The sequence below is a fragment of the Falco naumanni genome, chromosome 6 (assembly GCF_017639655.2).
Source record: "Falco naumanni isolate bFalNau1 chromosome 6, bFalNau1.pat, whole genome shotgun sequence".
In the NCBI taxonomy this organism is placed as follows: domain Eukaryota; kingdom Metazoa; phylum Chordata; class Aves; order Falconiformes; family Falconidae; genus Falco; species Falco naumanni.
In genome coordinates this window covers 24,880,560-24,903,054 of record NC_054059.1, presented here as the reverse complement: position 1 = coordinate 24,903,054, position 22,495 = coordinate 24,880,560, and the positions used below count along the sequence as shown (strand labels likewise).

Here is a 22,495-nt window from a genome sequence, read left to right as displayed (position 1 = left end):
TCCCGCCTGTGTGACACGTTCGGTGGCGCGGTCCGGCGGGCTGCTGGGGGAAACGCCGCTCAGGGGCACACGCAAATCTGGGCCGCTTTGCGCGCGAGCCCTTGTTTACGTTTGGGCTGTTGATCGCATAAAGTTGAGCCGCGCATGTTGCTAATGGTGGAAGGCGGCTAATCTTTTCCTCTGGAAATAGTTCGTTTCTTTTGTTTCAAAGGGGAGGAGATGGTGTGAGCAGGTAAAAGAAGCAAGGCTTCAGCAGTCCGGCTGCTGAATTAACTCCATAAACCCTGGAGTGGTTCCCCAGCGGCCAAACAATGATGGTTTTCCATCATTATTTTCTTTTAAAGATACATTTAGAGGCCTACTTATTGCTTTCTTCTTTTTCTCTTTTGGGGGGGGTGGGGGGTGGGGTGTTCTACAAGGGAGACACCATTTTAACGCTAGCGGCAGCGGCAGGGGAGTATTTTTAGCGGTTTCCCCTCCTTGGCGGCTGCGGCGTTTCGGCGTTCCCCTCTATTCGGTGCAATACAGCGCCGCCGCGGCGCCCCACGCCGCCGGGGAGCCCGGCCCGGGGTGCCGGGGAGGGCGCGGAGCGCGGCCCCAGCCCTGCCCGCCCCCTGCCGCGCCGGGGGGGCTGGGCGCGCGCGGCCGCGGCGGGCAGCGGCACCCGCGCGGCGGGGCCGGGAAAATGGATGTGCGTCGCGCTGCTTAAAGGATGCGGGCTGAGGCGGGGTAAGTCAGCAATCTGCTACGGATGCTGTTCTGCTGCAGTAATGTGGTCTCTGAGGGAACCTGGGCTTGATGCATGCGACGCTGCCTAGGTTTCCTCCAGCCCGTCGCCTCGCTGCTGCTCTTAAATGGAGGTTACAGCTGATCCGTCAGCCACAGAGCCGCACGCATGCCCATCTTCTCAGCCTTCAGTGGTGGCAACTTACTAATTTCTGCCTTCGACTTCAGGCCCGTTGGTTTCCTGTCTGAAAGCGTTATTACTTTTGTCCATGTGGCAAAATAATTAGCATACAGATGAGAAGGGATCCTGCCTCTGAGCCTCAGTCGCAGGAGAAGATGTGCAGTGGAAAGTTGATTGGATGAATGGAGAACAAATGGTGGGCGTTCAAAAGCATTAGGAGAGTTTTGTTGTCGTGGAGCAGGTTTGTCAGTTTTCTGGGTGAATCTCGTAAGATGGAAGGCAGGGTGGCTGGTGCCGAGACGACTGCTTGACAGACTGTGGCCTACTTGAAGGTGCACGTTTGGACTGCATGCATAGATAATTCATTTGGACTACTTTGTTTTGCAGTTCTACGGCTTTCCCTTTGCTGTTCCCTCAAGGTAAATATGTCCTTTTATCGCCGTTGTTGTTTGCAGGGCACTTTGCTGTTGTTCACAAAGTGATGGAAAGTTCAACTCTTTGGGCAGTTAATAAAGCAGTGGCTGGGTTTTGGACTTCTCCCACCCCAGCTCCTCAACACATCCTCCTGTGCATAGAGCCGGAGGAGGCTGAGCAGCTCAGGGCCCGATCCTGCTCTCCCTGAAGTCAACGGGGAGTTTGACATTGCTGCCGGTGAAAACGGGATCGAGCTCTCAGTGGTTGTTGTTTTAACAACGACTGCTGGAAATGTCAGACTCCTGCTTCCTATTTTCTAGAACAATGTGGGAAGACCTGTAAAATTAGCAACTACTGTTTCAGTGAAAGCCCAGATGTGTTTTGTTTTGGTTGCTGTGGTATTCATTTTCTGGCTGAAAGGCAAAAAATGCTTATTTAACACAAATTCACTGGTAATGCTAAAACCTGAAGTTATTGATTGACAAATTACTAGTGATTCTCTCAGCTCCAAATATCTTGGTATGTATGTGTCTTTATAAAGGCTTCCTTATTGAAAGGAGAAAACAAAAGAAGAAAATAAACAAGCTATCTTTGAATTACATATTTTTTTGACAGATAATAAATAACACTGAGTCAGACTGGAATCCCACTTCTTGAACAGAGCATCCGTTGATAGGCATTTCTTATATAATTCTGATGCTGTGTATAAAATATGGGGGGGGCTTTAACATTTAGTTACATTTGCTTTTTTCTTGCAGTCATTTAGGAATATTTTAATCCAATTCTAATGATTCTTTATCTCCTTAAAAATGGTGATGTTCATTTTTAACTGACCTAATTTTGAAACTGCAGTTAAGGTTGCGGTTAAGTAGAAATTATTATCCTTTAATTGTCTTTACATAGTTCTTGTGACTATTGTAGAACAGTTTAATGAATGATTTGCTTTAATTGGAGAGGTGTGGGGTTTCTGTTGCCTTTAATTATGTTGCTTTGGAGAACAACAGCATACAGTTCTGAATGATATTTAGTTTTTACCTCTCTTTTTTTTATTATTTGACATTTCAGTTTTGTGTGATAGGTTATTTTCAAAAATTACCAAACAAATAAAAGTCTTTGTCATGTCACTCTGCAAACAAACAAAAAAAAATTGGAACAAACTGTTAACCCTTAGTAGGCAGTTAGCAGGTACTCCTCATGATTTATCAAGGTTCTTCAAGTTTGGAATCGTAAGGTTAAACTTCGTTGCTGTGGTGTAGTCTGGTGAATATATATGTTTATACTTGTTTGCAATTATGACACATCTAAAATCAATTGAGATGGCAACATAACACTCCTAACATTAGAAATGCGGAGTGATGTAAGACTGTATGCAATAAACCAGGATTTTTCACTGGGAAAAAAACCAGTAATGATTATATTTTTCTAAAAACTACATTGATTTATTAAGTGAAACAAAGAGAAGAGTAAATGATTACAATGAGTAAATGCAGAATTCGGTACATTTTAAGCTAATCTAAGAGTAGATTCAATTTTGTATGTATTTTACAGCCTGAACTTTCTGGAGAGTGAATGTGTTGTGTGTGGTGTCGTGTTGTGTGTCGTGTCCCCGTCTGTCGTCGTTCCCCCCCCCCCCCCGCCCCCCCCATTTTAACCAACAAGGGCAATAGTTAAAAATACTAAACATTTGCAGTGGTTTCTTTGTTTTAGATTCAAATACGCAGTTATATGCCCACATTTTCAAAAGGGCATCAGTTTTATCGTAGTAGTTTTTAGTGCATAGTATGACTTTGTTGTTTTACTCTACAGTCTTGTATCTTACATATTACAGAAATGATCAACTGTGTGTTTGGAGACAAAGACAATTAAGAAAGAGGAGATACTTCAATGTATTCAGAGGTGTATTATTTCTCCAGATATGTTAAGGACCATTTCTGAAAATTTCCTGTTTTCTGCTTTTTTCTATTTTGTTTAATTTTTGTGTTGAGGAGATGATTAGGATATGCAAAGAAGTATTTAATTACTTACACATACATGCATACACATATGTGGCAATTTATTAGCTAGGTATAGAAACTTTGCTGTATGAATGGCAAAAAAGGTACTGTTTTGAAAACTGTTCTTCTGCAGCAGTCAGGCTTTTATGTGGACTCCAAAAGAATGAAAATGTAATTCCTATTCATCAGCATTTCCATGGGAAATCAGGGGCATTTCTTTTTAAGTGCATCATACAAACACACTGATAAAAGAAAGTTCTCTGTGTTAGAACTTATTTCTTGATCAACTCTGAATACAGTCATTGTTTTGTTGAGACATTCGGTGGTGGAAAAGTACTTTGGTATTAGTTACATATACAACACTGAATATCCTTATGGAAGTAATGAATTTAATATCAATTTGCCTGAACTTGACAAATGTTTGCATCATGTTGATCAACTTTCAATAAAGATGTGAAGTTCTTGATAGTATACTACAAGAAAACTTTATGGCTGTAGATTACTTACTGACCTTTTCTTTCTCATAATAGGAGTGATGAGAAATCCTAGTAAGATTATCAGTGATTTATTAAACAGAAGTGTAGCTGGATTTCTATGGAATGAAAATGGGTGCAGACCAAATAGCATCATCTGCTCCACGGGTCCTAGATTAAAAAGTCACAAGGAGAGCAAATCAAAGCTTTTGTAGGCTGTTGACAAAGATTATCTCTTTAGAATCCTTCACAGTATTTTGCTTTGATTAGAACCACTCTGCCTATTTTAGCCATAGAGGAAAAAGCAGCAAAACGTAATGAAACTGAAATGAAGGGAGAATGTCTTGTGTTGGGAGGGGGAGTATGATGTGGAGACAGACAGACAAAAACCACAGTAGGATTTTTGATCCTTTAAAAGGGATCATACTTTTAGTCAGGAAAACAGTAAACATTATTATGAGATCGGATTTAAAACTGGATCTCAGATCAGATTTGCAGTGTATATACTGGTTCAATATGTTTGCACTGAAGCTGCAGATGCGGAACACCGTCACCAAGTAATGAAACTAGCCAACTTGGTTGTGGAAATAACCAAGGCTGCAGGGCGCCCCATAATGATCCATCAAATCAGGTTTGGTATAGAGCTGTCTGGTGTGTTGTAAACGTTAAGAAATCAATGTTGCATCTGCCAGTAGACTCTTTGGTTTGCTGAAACTCCTACCTGCCTAATGCATCAGGGCAATTGGTTTCAGAAATCAGTTTACTTCAGGATAGATTTTATGTATCTTAAGGTCCATCATACCCAAATTTTTTATAGCTCTGCACCAGGCAAACACATAAACATCTGTAAGATCACAGATTGTCAACCAAACTAGCACTGAGGTCTATTATTTTGTGAAGTATTAAAAGTCTGCATCTCTCATACCTTATGTCAGCATGGCATTTTTTAATCAGGAAGTTGATTAAAAAGGGCATGGTATATTATGAATGCATGTTCACTTGGCATAACATCAGCTATTTCAGTCTGAATCCAGCAAGCACTGTCCATGACTAGGTGCAGTGGTGAAGAGAATCAGTGCAAAGAAGCAATTAAAAAAAATATTTTCATTGTAGGTTTAAAGAGGGCTGCTGTTTTGTTCCTAGTTTGCATGAGCCTGCTCCTGACCCCAAAGGAAAGAGCAATGAGCTTTGGATCAGGCCTGCAATGTCTTTTTATAAAGTGGTTGGCCAAACATATTTCTTATATGGCTCTGGTAAAATCAAAAGAAAACATCTCCTCACTTTCTCATGTTTTTGTAATTAATAAGATTGTTTACAGACGGAATGTAAGGGAGAGTATAGGTACCATTCAAAAGAGCCTTTAGACTGCTCACTGAATGGCTAATCTTTTCCAGACTTTCTGGTGATGTCCCCAACCCCCGTCCCCTCTGCGCCCCCCCCCCCCCCCCCCCCCCCCCCCCCAGCAGAAATGGTGATACTGGAAAGATCTAATGCCACAATATTTATATTGCTTATCCATAGCTTGCTTTATTTTTCAAAAGGAAATTCCCTTTTCTTCTACTGTCTCTAGCCAATACTGGAGTATATTACCAGGGGAATAAAATTTTATGCCTAATTTTAGTGTTCCTCTGCCTAATGTGGTGTGAATAAGTACCATGTTAGAGCATTTAACCTAGTCCATCTTTGTCACTTCCTGAACAGTTCCTCGGTTCAAAAAAAAGAGTCAAAATGCTGAAAGAGAAGATAACCAAGGTTTGTTATGAGGATAAACTGTAGAGATTGCTTGTTCTTTCTCTTGAACTAGATGCTCTGGCATTCCTTCCAGTGCTGCAGCAGGGCATTCTCTTGCGTAAGGAATACCCTTGAAAGGGTTTCCCCAGGCTTCTTGTGATACCGTGAATCAGTGGCTCATCCCTTTATTTCTTATCTCCTTCCCCAGAATTAGTTGTTAAATCAAACATCTTAATTTTCAGTGCTGGCAATTTGTTTTAGTAACATTTTCAGAAATACCTCTGAAATTTCCTCTGAAAAGGCCCATGTTTAAATATGAAACTATGTTTATAACAACTTTGCATACACTGTGGCTGTCATGACCCCTGCATAAATATTCAGGATTTTTTTGGGGTATGTACGTATTTAGGAAGAAATAAAACTGTTGTGTCATAGAAAATTGTAAGGTTGAGTGCAGGGCTTTTTATTTTCTGTGTATCTTGATGGTGCTTTTGGTATGTCTAAGACATGTTGTTATGAATTCAGAATGGTATTTCTGCAGTGTCTTGGTTATGCAGCATAGTTTGATTTTAAAATCCACAAAACCAAACTCCTTGGGCTTGAAGTTGACACTACAAAGTAATGCTTGTGTTTTTTCAGCACGTGTACACACAAAGTCCATTCTGGGTCATACTAGGAAACATCTAGAGTTTATACAGGTCAAGTTAAACTAATCTTCACACACAGAGAAAGGTGTCTGTTCTAGCAGTATAAGATGCCTGCACAGGTGGTGTGTTATTTATTTACCAAGAGAAACAAATTTAGGAAGTTCATAAAAAATTTCATAATCCTCTGACCTGTTGGATATGACCAATCTGCTCCCAAACTGTTAGTTTTCAACAAATGCCAGATTTCATCGCTTCCAGTGATGAAATTTTTTTTCTCTCAACCTTCTGAAATACTCTGTATGTTTGGATCTACCTGAGCTTAAGGGCATTACTTTGTATGGAGATACTGGACCTCCATATTCCAGGAAAGCAGAATACTTCAGTCCTGAGGGATAGTAGGCTCATGGCAGGCTGCATCATTCTCGTAAGAACTAAGGTGATTTTTGGACATTGCAAGTAAAAGATGCAGAGGCTGTGATGAGAGGGATGAGTAACAACGTCATGGCAGGGAACAAGAATCAAACATTCAGTTTTAATTGGAAACTGCCAGTGGAAAAACTGAGGTTCTATTGACCAATATACAGAATTTGATGCTAAAGAAAATTAGAACTCTGTGACCATCAAACATATGACCTCAGAAAAGAGAGGAAAAGGAACCTCAGAAATGGATATGGACAACAAGCTTGTTGAGAAGTGGTACACAGAACAGTCAAGAGGTGTAATTGGATGAAAGTCAGGAGTACTTCATGAACCCAAGACCAGCTGGAAAAGCAAAGGAAGCTCAGGTAGGTTTATTTGCATATGCTACTTCTGCTAGTCTGTTTTTTCTATTTCTTTTTTTTTCTATTTCTTTTTTTTTTCTATTTCTTTTTTTTTCTATTTCTTTTTTTTTCTATTTCTTTTTTTTTCTATTTCTTTTTTTTTCTATTTCTTTTTTTTTCTATTTCTGTTTTCTATTCTTATTTTTTTTTTAAAAAAACCTTTGTTTCACAGCCTTAAGAACTCATCTTTTCACTTCTTCCATCCCTGTCTTAGAATAATGTCTAATTATAAGGGGAAAGGGAACAAAGAAAATGCCTTTCAAATAGCCAGTTTATTTGGACAACACTCCTCTATGTACTGTCAATCATAAGTTTGTTTTTTTTTTAAAGGAATAGACCACACCCAGTATTCATAGATGTGTGCTAAATACTCATAAATATATGTGGGCATGTAGAATCTCTGTGACTAAATATCAGTTCTTCACATGCAGGGGCAAAACCAATGGCACTGAAACAGATACCTTAGTATGCCATTAAACAGATGGGAAACATAAGACTGTTTGCAAGCAGTCTTGTAACTGGTCACCAAAACTGTATTGTCTGAATAAAATGTAGACATGTAGTATGAACCTTCATACATGCAGTCCCTTGCTTTCTGAGAGGAAACCAGATTCAAAATATTTATTTTTTTTATTCAGGGGAAGAGAGACATTTTTTGGTGGTTCAGAGAACCTGCTCACTGAATTAAAGAATATCAGCTGTCCAGTTCCATTCATGGATTTTCAGGCTGATCTTTGCACGAACATCCCCTTTTTGCCTTCAGGACACTGTCATAATTGTTCAGCATGTATTCTTTAAATTTTGAGAGTGTCTGGGAAGACCTGTTTTACTTCTGTTTTTACAGCGTGTTACTTGCCTCACCTTTATCAGCTCTGGGGAAGTGCTTGTTGCAAAAAGGCTGGTAACGTGTCTGGGTGAACTCCAGTGGCTCTGAAGAACCTTCTCAGGAGTCTCTGCACTTTATGAACAGATCATTGCCTGTTCAGCCATAGTTATGGCCATGTTTTTACAGCTAGTATATGTGGTAGTCCATACCCTGTATGCTAACTCTTCAAAAGGTGATAGACTTAAATTAGTTATCATTGACACAGAGTTGCTGAACTGCCAGCCACAAGGCTGACCCATTTAGTATTTTATGAGAAAAATGTATGTGCAAAAAGGATAGAGATTTTTATCTATGACCTTTCCAATCTAACAATGCCTTTTTTGTTTTGTTGTTCCTTATCAGTGACCTTGGCTGAGAAGGAGCAGATGATGATTAGAAGAAAGAAAAGAAAAAAAAGGGTAGATGTTTTCCATAGGTCTGTTTAGCCTTTGTGACACAACACACTGGAGAGAAGGCACACTTGAATAGTTACCTTGAAGACCAAGCATCCTGATTTAGCAAATGTGGGCAATGCAAAGCAGTATGGAGCAAAACACCCAGTCATTTCACTTCAGCAGCCGCTGTACTTCATAGACAGCTCTGTGGAGCAGGTCTTCTCCCATATATACCTTTTTTCTTTGGCTCCTGCCTGCCCAAGAGCCAGCACAGATTGCCACAGTGTTAATTCCAGCCAACTCCAGTGGGAAATAAGGGCATATGACAAGAGGGCACATATGTTAATGACTCATTCACCCTGCACTTCTTATTTGTCATTTTATATGATGTTTGTTACAGTTAATAAATTTTTATTTTGTGAAAACTGTGATGTATTTGTTATGTTTAAAACACTGATATGCAACAACCTTTTCCTATACCTGCACTTCTTGCCAAATTCAGTAAAATGTGGTTAACTTGAAATTAAATTTCTTAGCAGTCATAAGTATGGCTTACTCAAAGAGCAGAATAAGCAGATTCAAAGCAGTACTGCCAATAACACAGAGTATGCTTCTGAGGCTTCCAGAAATTGTATTCTGATTGACTCCTATAATTGCTCTTTTGTGTTTAGAATCACCAGTCTTTCTACTCTCAGTGAAAGCATCTTCATATTTGTTTTTAGAGGTGTTTTTAATTTACAAAATATCCATCAGAAGCCACTGAGCAATTCCTGTAGCTTTGTTTCCAGATTCCAGGTAAATCACTTAAGGAAGTAGGAAAGAAGAGATAAAGCAGCTTTTTCAGCATTACAATTAATCAAGTAACTATCTTTATAAATATTGTGGTCTAGAGAACTGTCTTTGTGTTTCTGTATTGCAAAAGGATTCTTAAAAATGTGAGCTCTACATATGTTTCATAATTGTATAGAAGTTAGTGAGCCATCATTACTTCATGCAACTACTGAAATGTCTCACTTGTGTTGATGTACTTGGAAGTTAAGAGAAGTGGAAATGAGATACCTTGCTTACTAATTATCTTGCTTTCCTATACTTCGCAAGAGTCACAGTTCTTACACCTTTCTAATAATCATGTTCACTATGGATTTGTCAACACCAAGTTGCTGACCACTAGTAGTGTCAGCGTTTACAGCTTCCCAGAGCCAGTATGCCACTAGTTTCTCAGGGTATAAATGCTTTTGATTTGGAGGCATTTTCATCGTAAGGTTGATACAAACTAAGCACATAATTAAGGGAATTGGAATTACAATCTTCTGTATCAAAAAGCTTTGCTTCTGTTATTGACCATGCTAGATTTGCACCCTGATTTTTTCCAAGGGGTAAATATCATGATTTTCGCTGTGTTTAACCAGTTGGGGAATTGTACTTAATATCAAGTTTAATTTTCTGCCTCCATCATCTACTTCTCAATTTTCTTTCTTGAAAAATCTGCTGCTAAAATTGAAACTCTGCACATTCAGGGAAAACAGGTACTAGCCAATGATAGAGACGTTAGAACTCCACTGGTTTGTTTCATATATCTTTCTAATCTTGTTAGAGACTGAATATGGAAAACTGGAAGCATGAAAATGGGGAAACAAAGGAAGAACCAGGGGCTCTTGGGGGCGGGGGAAAGCACAAAGATAACAGGAATTGGGCGAAGCTGAGCCTAAACTCTTAAATTTCCTTAGGTAGAGTTTTGGGGTACCACAGTGCATTACCAAGTATTTCCCCCAGAATATCTGCAAATTGCATTAAGTATCCTGAATTTTGAAATGCTTCTTTCTAGTAGAGTCATTTATGTAGAACACTGTATTTGTGTGGGCCTTCATAAGTGCCTTTATAGAGTTCAAGGAGCACATGCATGATGCTCTTAGTCATATGATTTAGTTTGAGGTAGTCCTGTGAAGAGCAGGTTGGACTTGATGATCCTTATTGGGTACCTTCCAACTTGAGGTATTATATGGTTCTACGATTCAAGACAGCATGAGTACTAGACAAACTGCATTCCCAAGAGCTGTTGAGTGACACAACTGTTACTGGGAAAGGTTGCTGCTGTAGGCTGGACTTTAATATAATTTGCTATAGGAGGAATAGAGGCCTTTTCTTATTTATCTGTAGTATTTTGATGCAAGTAAGTCAGGAGATTCCACCTGTCCTTCATTTTGACCAGCTGAGGGGTGAAGAGAAAAAAATTGAGGACTGGAAACTGAAAAATCCAGATCAATAGCTTTTCCGACAAATTTATCGTTGATACATATTATAACTTATCATATATGAGAATTACAGATTTCAGATCATAGCTTAATGTTTTTAAAGAAAAAAATTTTGACCTCACTGTTAACTGTAACCCTAAAATGACTAAAAAATGTCTCAGTTAGTGTTCACACATACAGTTAACTTATTTTTCTGCTGAAACATCAAAATGTTAAAGCCATGGTAACAGCAAAAACAATTTGCCAGACAGCTTTATTAGTACAAGAAGACAATACATTTGCATGGCTACGTTTACAGAGCCAGTGGCCTAATCCTGTTCCACTGAAGTAATTGAGAATTTCTTCAGGGGAGGAATGCATTTTGTATTAGTTTCTAGGTTTTTCAGCTGTTAACTTACTTTTCCAGTACAGCTTTCAAAGCAATTAAATTTTAAATATAATTCTTCAACCATGCTTTATCAATTGAATTCTTGATTGCTTTATCATTTTACCTAAAGGTCTGAATACTAAATTTGCGTTTGGCATATCATTGCTGTAAGTAATCTCTTGATCAATCATTACCTTGGTTGTGGCGAGCTTAAAAACAAATCTTCCCCAAGAGGTATCACACCCATGTTGTAAGCCAAGAAGTATTTTACTGTCCTCTCCAGAGGCAGGTTGCTGCACCTGTTTACAGGTAGCCTGAACCATTAATGATCAAAACAGTACCGAACTGAAAGGCATAGGATATCTGTATTAATCAACCCTTCTCTTTACTAAGAAGTGTATAACTGATACATTCATGATTATTTGTGGTAAGATCCTGACTGCTTCTGGAAAATAATTTTTTAAATATATTCAGCTGTTGCCTCTTTTCCTTCATCTTCCTTGAAGCTCTTTTGCTTGCCTTGAACTGTGCACAGAGATTTTACTTAAAAAATTTTAAAAATCCCATGCAAATGAAGAGCATGCAACTTCTTAAAGTACATGAACTCTTACAGGGAGCATACAAGAGATACAGGATAAGTTTGAATGTATTGCTGCAAATCTTGAGAACCAACTACATTATATATTAATAATTGTATGTCTGCCAGGAATATTGGGAGGAATCCTATGCTTTAGAAAGCAAGATGTTTGTTTATAGACAGAACATAGCAGAATAGAATCCTGATTCTTGTATGACATACTCACCTGAGTGCTCATATTGAATGTCATAGTTCTATTCATTGGCTGCTTATAGGTTAAACTTAAATGTTTGCAGAACTGGGGCCTAAGCATTTTGAGACTTCGTATAAACAAACAAATAAACAAACAAATTGCATATTCACTAAAAACAGAGAAATTTTTGAGTTCCTGTTATAAAAAACCTATAAGTAGGACAATAATGGGGGAAAAACCCCACAACATTTCTTCTTCCAGAATGAAATAGTTTTATATTCTATTAGAAGTGGCTTTTTTAGTACTTCTTTAGCTTATGCTACAAAATAAACTGCAATTAAATGCAATTTACTTTTTGTTTAAATCAAATGGTCTAGGTGAACTCATACAAATTCAGTACTGTCTGATTTGCCAGAAATCTTGTTTGAAATTAACAAGAATGAGTAAGTTAAGTTAACCTCATATGTTGAAATTTTTCTGAAGCTGAAATTGGAAAGATTTGTGTGGTACTGTCTCCTACAAGTTTACTTAGTTCAGTGGCACGGAGATCCATGCATTCCTAAATTCCCTAAATGGCCTGTTTTATGAAGTGCTCAGCAGGCACTGCTTGAAAACCTCATGTCTCTGGTTAGGAGGCATGAGAGGAAGGGGATTCTTTCAATGTTAGGCATCTGCATGTTGGCCTGCATGGTCAAAAAATTGTTTTTGACAAAATAACTGTAATCACTTGATGTTCATTTACAGTTGTGGAGATTCCTGGTTTGTCACTGTTTGGAACAGATATAGAAAATAGATAAAGCTATAGCTCATTGCTTGTGTCATGTTGTGCAACTTCTTTTGTCTTGTGAAATGCTTTTGCGAATTATGGATAGCTTTACAAATAAACTAGGTGTACACTGCTTTGTGGTACACCGTTATCCTGATCCCTTTGCCCTTTCTGTCATTTGTAGATTGTAGTGACAGTCATTGCATCTTTTCTAATACAAAAGACATTTTGCAAATTGAAGTGTGGCATGAGAGCAGATCTGAAAGTGTTACCACTAGCATTTGTAACTAATTATAGAGGCTTTAAAAAAACCCACATTACTGTGGGCCAGCAAGGAAAACAAAGTGAGGAGGGAATGTAAAAACAGGTTCCTCTTGATGGTAGTGAGTAGTATGATGTTGTTTTTTAGGTCTGTGACAGATGGTACTGCTTGAAGGGATTTCAGTTTGTGGTACCACCTGAGAAATAATCTGAAAAACGGTAACAGGGGTAATGGTGTTAGATGAATCTTTACTAGCCTTTGCCTGAGTGGAGGGGTCTGAGTCCATTCTCATTCCACTCAATGACTTTTCTCTCTTTCTGTCATCAACTTATTTGTCAATAAGCCAGTAGGTGTATGTCTCCATCAAAATGGCGGGGTGTGCAAATATACCTGAGCTGTCTATAATCACTCGCTTTGTGCTGGAATAGCTGTAGAAGATACAAGGTGGTTGAGAAGATACTCAGTTGTTTTGTTGGTTGGTTTTTTTTTGCTTTTCTTGAAATGGTAAGAGTCAGGAGCATGAAATTTTATGAGACTGATAGACTTACCATGATAAGCTATCCAGTTGGCTGAATAGAGCATCGTTCATGTTTTCCTGCTGTTGTGTGTTTTGCAAGTAGGCTTTTTTGAGAGCAAGTTGCTTATTAAGTGCCTGAGATAGCATGTTATAGTGAAGTGACATAAAACATTTGTACCTAATATGCCTTAATGAAATGTTAAAACTGTGCATGCTGATCTAAGAATTAAAGAAGTGTAGAAGTAACACTGTTTTATTTGATGACAAAAAAACGCCAATATTTGTGACAGCTAGTCCTTGTAGTTAACAGCTCATCCAAGAGCTTATTTTGATATAGTGACCATATTGCATATAATTTACAGGATCGTAGAAAAATTGAATTGGAAAGGATATCTGGAGGTCCAGTCCAGTCCTCTTCTCAAAGGGGCTGAAATTAGGATAGAGCCATAATACAAATCTAAAGTTCAGTTTACACAATAGCATGCAAGTATTGTGGAAGCTCATGAAAGGCTCTGAGGAAAAAACCCTGAAGTATATTTAGATCAGATTCTCTTAACTCTATTTAAATGTGATGATAGAGCATGCTTCTATAGCTATACTGACTTCACCCAATGTTGTACAGGTAATTTTATTTCTGACATCTCCACATGTCACTGGGAATAGAAACATTTCTAGAGCCAAGAGCCAACTCTTCTGTTGGATCAGGTGGAGAGAGGGAATCCACAACATCTGCACAGGTCAGAAGGGTGGGAAGAGAGTGCAAGCTGAAGGCCAGTGTCACTGAAAAAAAAATCCTGTAAGAAACCCTCTACCTATGTTCTCTGTTCTGAAAAATCATTTGGGAAAGGAAATTCTATTTTTAATAACAGAAACATTTCTATTGCAATTCAGAAAAGATACTGTAGGAATCAGTTAGAACACCAATGGGAGGTACCATGGTTGGCCAAATAGGCCTTTCCCATTTTAGGTTCTTCTATAGAATCACAGAAATTGAAGTGGAAAGTGTAAAAAAAAGTTGTAATGTCCAGAGGAGTGGGACAACACAGGGAACTGTGCACTTTAGTAAACACAACTTAGAAACAAAACTGGGTAGGACAGTTCAGCTTGTTTGGTTGCTTAATAAATATTTTGTGTTAAAGGAATATGTTGGTCTTAATATGAGTAGTGACACTGTGGAATAACAAAAGAAAGTAATTTTTGTGTTTCCATAACAAAACATCATGCTTCTCTGTATCCTGCTTACCTTTATGCTAGTTGGTGTTGACCTTAAGCGTTCTTGGATTCACAGATCAGAGATGACACTGAGCCGCCTGACACAAAAATAAAATGGGAAAAAATAAGATTCCATTTCCTTTGCTGTGCATAAGACACAGATAGGTTTACTTCAGTTTAGAGAGACAAAAATCCCCACCTTGGGTACAGCTAGGACATTAAGGATCAAACTCTGCTCTTTGCAGCGCTAGTGTAAATTCAGCATATCTGGTGATTTTACTGGCTTTGAAAGTATCCAGATATTGCTGCAAGAATTTGAATAAATTGGAAAGGACTGCAGGCCTGGCGGAATGTGAGGTGTGAACACTGACTGGAGCTACAAATTTTAATTAAAAAATATTAAAAATAAAAAAGATTATAATTTAAATTAAAAATAAAATTTTGGGATGTCCTTTTAAGGAGACAGAGCTTCTTTCACAAAGAGCTCTAGGTTTTATAGCAGACCTTCAGGCACATTTCTAACTTCAGAATACTCTTAGGTTTGACATGATTTAGCAGTTTATAGAATCTTCACTCACCTCTAAGGTTTTGATATTTTTTCACATGATATCACACATGCAGTGACATCTGTTTTGCACTCATAGTCAAAATGAGATTGTTCTCAGCAATGTCAAGAGATAAAGATGGAGTCACAGGGGATAGTGAGATGTGGAATCACTTGAAGCTGTAGTTTAAGGCTCTATGACTGACAAAGCAGGTGCGCTTTTTCTACAGGAACCATCTTTTTCTTGTATGTTGTTACAGCACTTAGCACAAGGTGTTCAGTTTCATGACGGGCTACTAGCAAGAATAACATATGCATGTTAGACATCCTGTAGAGACAAGACTGCTATTTTACTGTGAGTCAAGGTCGACTGTGGGTGAAGAACATGGTGCTGACTTATCTGGCTAAATTGTAGGAAATACAACTTAAACCTTGTCTCTTCACTGTGGATTTCAGAGTGAAACAATTACGGGGCAGTGTTTTAAAAAAGCTTAAGTGTTAAGTGTTTAAAAAAAGTGTTTTTAAAAAGTTATAGATACTGTGTAGTTGCCTTGTGTATTGGTGCCATACCACTGAGCTCTCATCACTCATGTTCTATATCAGTATGTTTAAGAGAAGAATCAGGCCCACTGTTGGTAAGATAAGATACAGTATTATAATTGTAGGTGAGACACAATTCCCGTTTGCCTCAAATGCAGGTATGTAAGTGATCCTGTTCAGGGGATTGCTGAAGATAAGATATTCCAAACCAGGCATCTTTTTGATGTACACTGTACTGCATACTGAAGACTCAGTGTACTTTCATCATTACAGACAATTTCAGTGGTAATCATCTTTGATTTTTGTAATGTATGGGTGTGGATTTCTGTGGCAAGCTGAAAATTCATAAGTGTTAGTTAATTATAAAATTTCTGAATATATGATTTTTCTAAAAATATTCTTGAAGTGAAAGTGTAGGAATAAGTCAGTCTGTAGTTAAAAGCTGCAGTTGTTATTCGTTCCGAGAGTGAGAGACACTGTTTGTTTCTTGTACCCTAGGAAAAACTGTGGTTATTCAGTTTTATAGATAAGTGGTAGAAAAGAAGAGATTTTATTTTAAAAAGCAGAAAAAAATACTTCTAGTAATGAGGTAATATAATCTGAAATATTTGATCTTTGGGACAGAGGGATGGGCTAGGTGACCTTTTGAGGTCCTTTTCCCTGTGACTGCATAGCTGCAAAAGAAAACCAGATAAATATGAAAAGAAAGAGCAACGCAAGGATTTGGCTATTGAATGAGGCTGATCATGCCTTTCAATAAACATGGGACAGGTGGAGATTAGCTGGCTGCTGTAGATATTGGTAATGATTTAGTCACAGGAGTGTGGAACTTTGTGCCGACTAATTTATCAAGGTGCAAAGTGAAAAAAATGTAAGCTCTGATTAATTTAAGCTTTGGCTTGGGTCAGTCTCTTTGGAAAGCAAACACTTTTGAGAACTAAGGAGGTTTTGTAGGGGAAAACAATACCGTGAGACTACAAGTCAAACTAATAATGTATGCAAATTTGTACACATCTGGTAGAATTGGTTGCATCATGGTAGCTGTGATAGTCTAGGACTATCATAATGGACAATTTTAGAAAGAAGGATAACTGTCTTCCATTGTTTGTCCGCTGTAGCTGATATATTTGGAAAATAGACACATCTTTGAAAACTGAAACTCTTTAATTCAGAATAGGGAGGTTCTCTCTCACAAGTTAAAGGAAGCAGCTGGGGTCTGAAAGCATGAGAATTATAAGCATGGTGCAGTGGTGCCCCTGAGTCAATCTCCACATAAATACTAGAGCTACTTACAGCCATTGGCATCTATTGGCTGTTTAATGTTTGTATTTTGGTAGTGCCTAGGGTATCAACAGATTTAGGACTTAAGGGGAGGTTCCTCAAAGATGGTAAGTAAATGTCCTCTTTCCTAGTCTGCACTCAGGGGATGTGGGCTGGAACTGGGAGCCTGTGGGGATTGATCTTTAAGCAGGCTGCTTCTTTCAGTTGTAGCAAAGGATGATGATTTTCTTACATCCAATATTTGTGATGGGAATTTAGAGATCCAAAAGCAAAATATATTTCAGCACCTGTACACATTTGCAGTAGTGACATAGCTCATTGCCTGCTAGCCTGTTTTGATTACTGGTTGGGCCTCTGCTGTACGTGTCCAAAGAGACTGGCAAACTCTACACATGATAGTCAGTATTTAAAGATTGATCCTTTATTCTTTAGACAAATAGAGAAGGCAAATAATTTGAGCTGGTGAGAAGAGACAACACAAGATGGTAGTTGACCCTATTGAATATGTGAAAGAAAGAAGGATTTCTGCAACAGGCAGGAATAGCTTCAGGACAAGTGAAGCAATTGTTACATAGAATCATAGAATTTTGTGGGTTGGAAAAGATCTGTAAGATCATGGAGTCCAACAGTTAACCTAGCACTACCAAGTCCACTACTAAACCATGTCCCTAAGCACAACATCTATATCTTTTAAATACCTCCAGGGATGGTGACTTAAGCACTTCCCTGGGCAGTCTGTTCCAGTGCTTGATAACCCTTTTGGCGAAGAAATTTTTCCTAATATCCAATCTAAACCTCCCCTGGTGCAACTTAAGATAGCAGACCGTGTGGCCATACTGTGATAGCAGATAAAAGTGACTGTTTGCATTGGTCATTTAGCATAGTAGTCTTATTAGTGACAGGAACTTTCCTGCATATTATTGTATACTCACTATAAGCAATTCTATGTCAGAATTGTGCCAAAACTGAGTTGCCTCAGACGATCAAGCTGCTGTCATGCTGCATGTGTAAACACTGCATAACTCTTTTCCCTAGTTGTGCAATTTTTTGCATTTTGATTGGTTTCAGGAAGCTGATTGTCATTTTAAGACTGTAGCTGTTGCTGGGTAACAATGCAGAAAGGAAATCCTTGCAATTTTATCCCAACCAGAGTACAGGTATTTGCATATTCATATTGAAATATTTCAGATGATTGCATTAGAAATAGAGAAATCTGTGTGTCTTACTGGCTGTTATAAATCCTCTCCAATGACTGGTTTCTCTACTCAGACATCCAAAGCTGTGTCACCCAGAAAGCTTACCTGTGCTTCTGGTGTTTTTCACCTGCATCTGGCTTTAGCAATGTGGCAGGCATGACCTTGGCAGGTAAACTCTAGGTGAAACTCTGGAAGTCACAGGCAGTTTTACTATTGACTTTAATTCTACCAGGATTTCCCCATCAGAGTCCAGAATTTTTTAAAGATTTTACTGACCAATTTACAATGATTACCCTGAAAAGAAAATGCCCACCAGCTCATGTTAGGATCACTGGGCAAGCTGTTCAGCTTCTGCAGCATCAGTATCAGATCCAAAGAATGTTGAAGACAGTGGAAGGACACCCATTGCCATCTGTAAATTTTGGTGAATAAAATATAGAGGCCCCAATAAATTCCTAGGAGTTAGAATGATATTTGCTTAATGGGTCAAGATGCTTACAGAACTAAATTAATTTTGTAGCACTTTAATTAATGCTTTGAGACCTTTTATAAAATTTGGCAATATGAATCACAGAGGAGTCAATAACATACAGTACAGAAAAGTTTGTTCGATATACTATGCAAGCTTGTAGACTTTGTTAGACATTTTTTCTTGCATATGCTTTTTTCCTTTTATGTACACATTCACCTACATCCTTCCTTCCCTGTATTCTCCTGTTCCTTTCTTTTTCTGATGGCATTGCATTTTCCCATTTTACAGGTGGCTTAGAGATGTCTGTAATCCCATTTTTGGTTCTTTGGCCTGATCCAGTGGCCACTGGCTATTGGGAAGAGCTCTAAGATCAGGTCTTTTACACAGACGTGTTTTACACAGATCTATTATCCTTCCTTAGAACTGGCATTTGCAAATATCAACTGTGTTTCTGTTATGCAATTATGTTTGTTTAAGAACTGAAAATAACAGAATAAAAGACCACTTGAAGCTATAAAAAATAGGTTCTTTTTCTGCCCTGTACAATGCAATAACTGTTGCTGACCTGACGTAAGGGTAACTGAGGGCAAAATCTGGCCCTTCGAGCTTGTGTGATTGCCTTCCCATCAGCACTTTCTACAGTATGGGAGACAGACTGATAAGCAGAATCAGGGCATCACCTTGTGAGCAGCATGTTGTCCTTGAACCTCCTGGGGCTGGAGAAGATTCCAGGACAGCAGTCAGGTCATGCTGCAGCTGAGAGTGATGATCACTCTGCCCTAGCCCAGGCAAGGAGAATTTTGGCATCTGCTTCCAGTGAAGCCCTTCACCTTCTCCCCTGCTATGAGCAGAGGTGTTGCTGTGACAGATGCCTGAGGTCAAGGGGCACTGAAAATGTGTGAGAAAGGGCTCCAGAAGAGAAACCAGCTTTAACAGTGAATTATTTGTTTAGCTACCATTACAAAAAATACAACCCCCTCACCCCCACCAACCCCCACCCCCCCCAACCCCCACCCCCACCCCCCACCCCCGGAATCCCAGTGCTTTACTTTAGCACAACAATAAGGATAACAACTGTAATTGGAACAAATGTCTGCACTTTTGTAATTAATTAATCATTGAGTGAACATTTTATAGGTCACAAATTCCTTAAAGTTAAATCCTTCCATTATGTGAAACAGGTATGTCCAAGTCATATATCCTATCAGTTTGCTGTATTGATATTCACCATTAGTCAGTATTTTGAGAGGAAATGCATGTTAGTAAATGTCTCTTGGAAATGATTAGTGTTGGCTAGAACTAAGTATAGTGCAGGTGGGAGTGTGCAATCTCTCAATCAGTACTGCTCATGCACTGTAGTGCTGGCAAGGCAGTTCCCCTAATATGCCACTGTTGAATAGCAGCTATAATTTTGCTGCAGACTGAGTAGTGCTTCTGTGACAGAGATAAAGCCAAGGACTGTAAGATTTTACATTCATTTATGTCTTTTATCCTAAACTGGACAGGGACCAAATGCTTAGAGGTGAAACACCGATCCATTAAAACGCTGCGGCACATAGATTTCAGAGTCTGCAAGAACATGCTCTTGCACCTCAGTATAAAGTTTTCTGTCCTCAGACATTCCAGCCTAAAGCTTGATTTTAAAAAAGTGGTGAAAAGGGAGGTAACAGTCAGCTCTGGTAGCAAAGGGCAGCTCTGAATGCAAAGTAATTTTGTATCTGAAAGCAGTGCTAATAGTAGGCCTACTTTGGCAAGTCCAAATTGCACAGACCTGCATTCTCACAGAAATCTTCACATAAGTCTCAGGCAGGGTGGTAAGAACACAGTCTGGAGCTGGAAAGAACATAGTCTCAAGCAGACTTCTTGAATCTAGCTTTCTAGCATGTATTTGAGGATTTTGGTTCTTGTGTGTTTTCCACCAAGGGCCCAGCAAAGGCTATTAGACTTGGCAGGAGGCCATAATAGGCTCAATGAATATTTTATTCAGTATAATCCTGCCTTGGGTAGAATTTGGCAGTCTTGTAGTGAGGGGCTGCTGGCCTCAGTTGTCTTGTAGTCTATTCTGGTCTCATTGGTTCCCTTCTTTCACTGAGTTTAAAGCTGTGGTTTTGTACTGTCTGATGGTGACAGAATTCCTTTAATTATCTCCAAGGCCATCACTCAGCCAAAGGGATTAATTCTTCATTCTTGTTGGGATGGTGAAATCTATGCCTTGTTCACTGTTGTCCCCTAGTGATCCCCATCAGACACAGTAAGTCTGAAAACTAATTTCTCCATTTTCAAGGGGAAGAGGAAAGGTTATGGCTGATTATCCAAAGGATACACCAACTCCGAATTTTGTTTCCAAGAATACTTAATTCAAAGTGAAGATCTTCACCTGCATTCTTTACACCTGAAATAGAAATTACCCACAAGTCTTCAACCATCTGCAAGGGGCAAATGTGAGAAGGGGACTGTGAGGTCCTAGGTCTGGTCATCTGTGTAGTACACAACATAGATCCTCAATATTTTTCTTTGAGCCCAACAAGTTCCAGCTGGGTACTTTTCACTAGCTTTCCAAAGTCATCATGTTCTACTGAAGATGCAAGATATTTTTAAATGGATATCTATTGGATAACCACTGGATAAATTGTTGCATTTAATTTAATAACTCAGAATTTATGTTGTGCTTAGTCTTTCACATGACACGTTTACTTCTTGGAGCAGAATACATATAAGAGTCGATATTTCCAATGAATTTGTCACTTTGAATGCTGTAATGAGTTTTTCTAGTTTCTGTGGCCTTCTATCAACTAGATAGTGATCTCTGTAGAGTCATCTGGCAATTTACCTTTCTCAACTACCCATCCAACTGTTTGTCTTCCTTGGAAGAAACAAGGGTGTTTTAGTAGGAGGAGATGCCAGCTATTGTACTGCTCAAATGTCAAGGTCTTTCAAAGTATTTTTTTTTCCTTTTCTTCTTTTTAAGTGATAAACATTAGCATGAATGCTGATGTAATGCTAATGTATGTGAGTAGGTGAGTGATGTAACCATTTAACTTACAATGCATCACAAAAGCAGGAGCAGAGCTCCAGGCAGTAGCAACTGGGAAACTACAGACCACTTGTTTTTTCTCTTCCTTTCTTTTTCCTTGAGTAAATCTGACACTGGGCCTGATCTTTATAATTTTAACAGCAAAATAACTTTTCACTCGAAACAGATGATTCTTCTCTTCCATATTACTCAGAGTTTTTAAAGAAAGAGAAGTGTCCATTCAAGTCAACTGGCAATGAAGGAGCCTTCAACAGAATTTTTCAAATTTTTTTTTTTTTTTTTTTACACTGCATTATTTGTATGTGTGTCCTTAATTCCTCTGGCAAATATGAGGCTAATCCAGGTACTTCACTGAGGACTCAGCCTGTTTAAGAGGAGATGAATGATCTTAACTTACATTCCTTATAAAATAAAACCTCACATTCATGCAATTACAGTAGATCAAGTTAACTTCTTATTCCAAAGCAACTTGTTCATGCATATGACTATGTAGATTTTAAACCTGTAATCTTTCAAGAAATTGCAGTGGTTAATAATCAAAGACTTTCTTAAGCATCCTGTATGATCTATGATGTCTATCTAAGACCTAGATTGAAGGTGGAGGATTCTAGATACGGTACTGATAAAATTATTTCTTAATATCTGTCTATAGACTAAGGAAAAAAACATTGTGTTTTCATGGTAATTTAATTTGGAGGAAAATTTCTGGACATTGCAAAATTTGTAATAGTATTTTAAAAATATTAGCAGATACTTTATTTGTATATATAAAATATATATATTAGACATCCTATAGCCAAAATGGTGTGCCTCACTGTTCGTTCTCATTTAAGATACACTGATCTGAAATTAGTAACTTTCTAAGTATTTCTGATCAAGGCCTGGTTACATTTCTTTATTACAGACTAACTACAACATCAAGAGTGATACTTAAATTATTGAAAGGAAGAAGGGACAAAGGATACATAGTTGATCTGTTATGTTTTAATGTTTGTGCCAGCTTCTTACATGGCTATAAATAACCATGGTTGTTAG

The 22,495-nt window shown here is 38.4% G+C and overlaps 1 protein-coding gene across 11 annotated transcripts in view; it reads left to right on the top strand.

Moving 5' to 3' along the window:
- The first annotated feature begins 628 nt into the window (after positions 1-628).
- MYT1L (myelin transcription factor 1 like) overlaps positions 629-22,495 on the top strand; it is a 305,413-nt gene continuing 283,546 nt past the window's right edge. For 10 of the 11 annotated variants that reach the window (XM_040599202.1, XM_040599201.1, XM_040599205.1 and 7 more), the window contains exon 1: positions 736-1,326. The gene's annotated coding sequence lies outside the window, so the exon portion shown is untranslated. The other variant, XM_040599195.1, reaches the window with a different exon arrangement.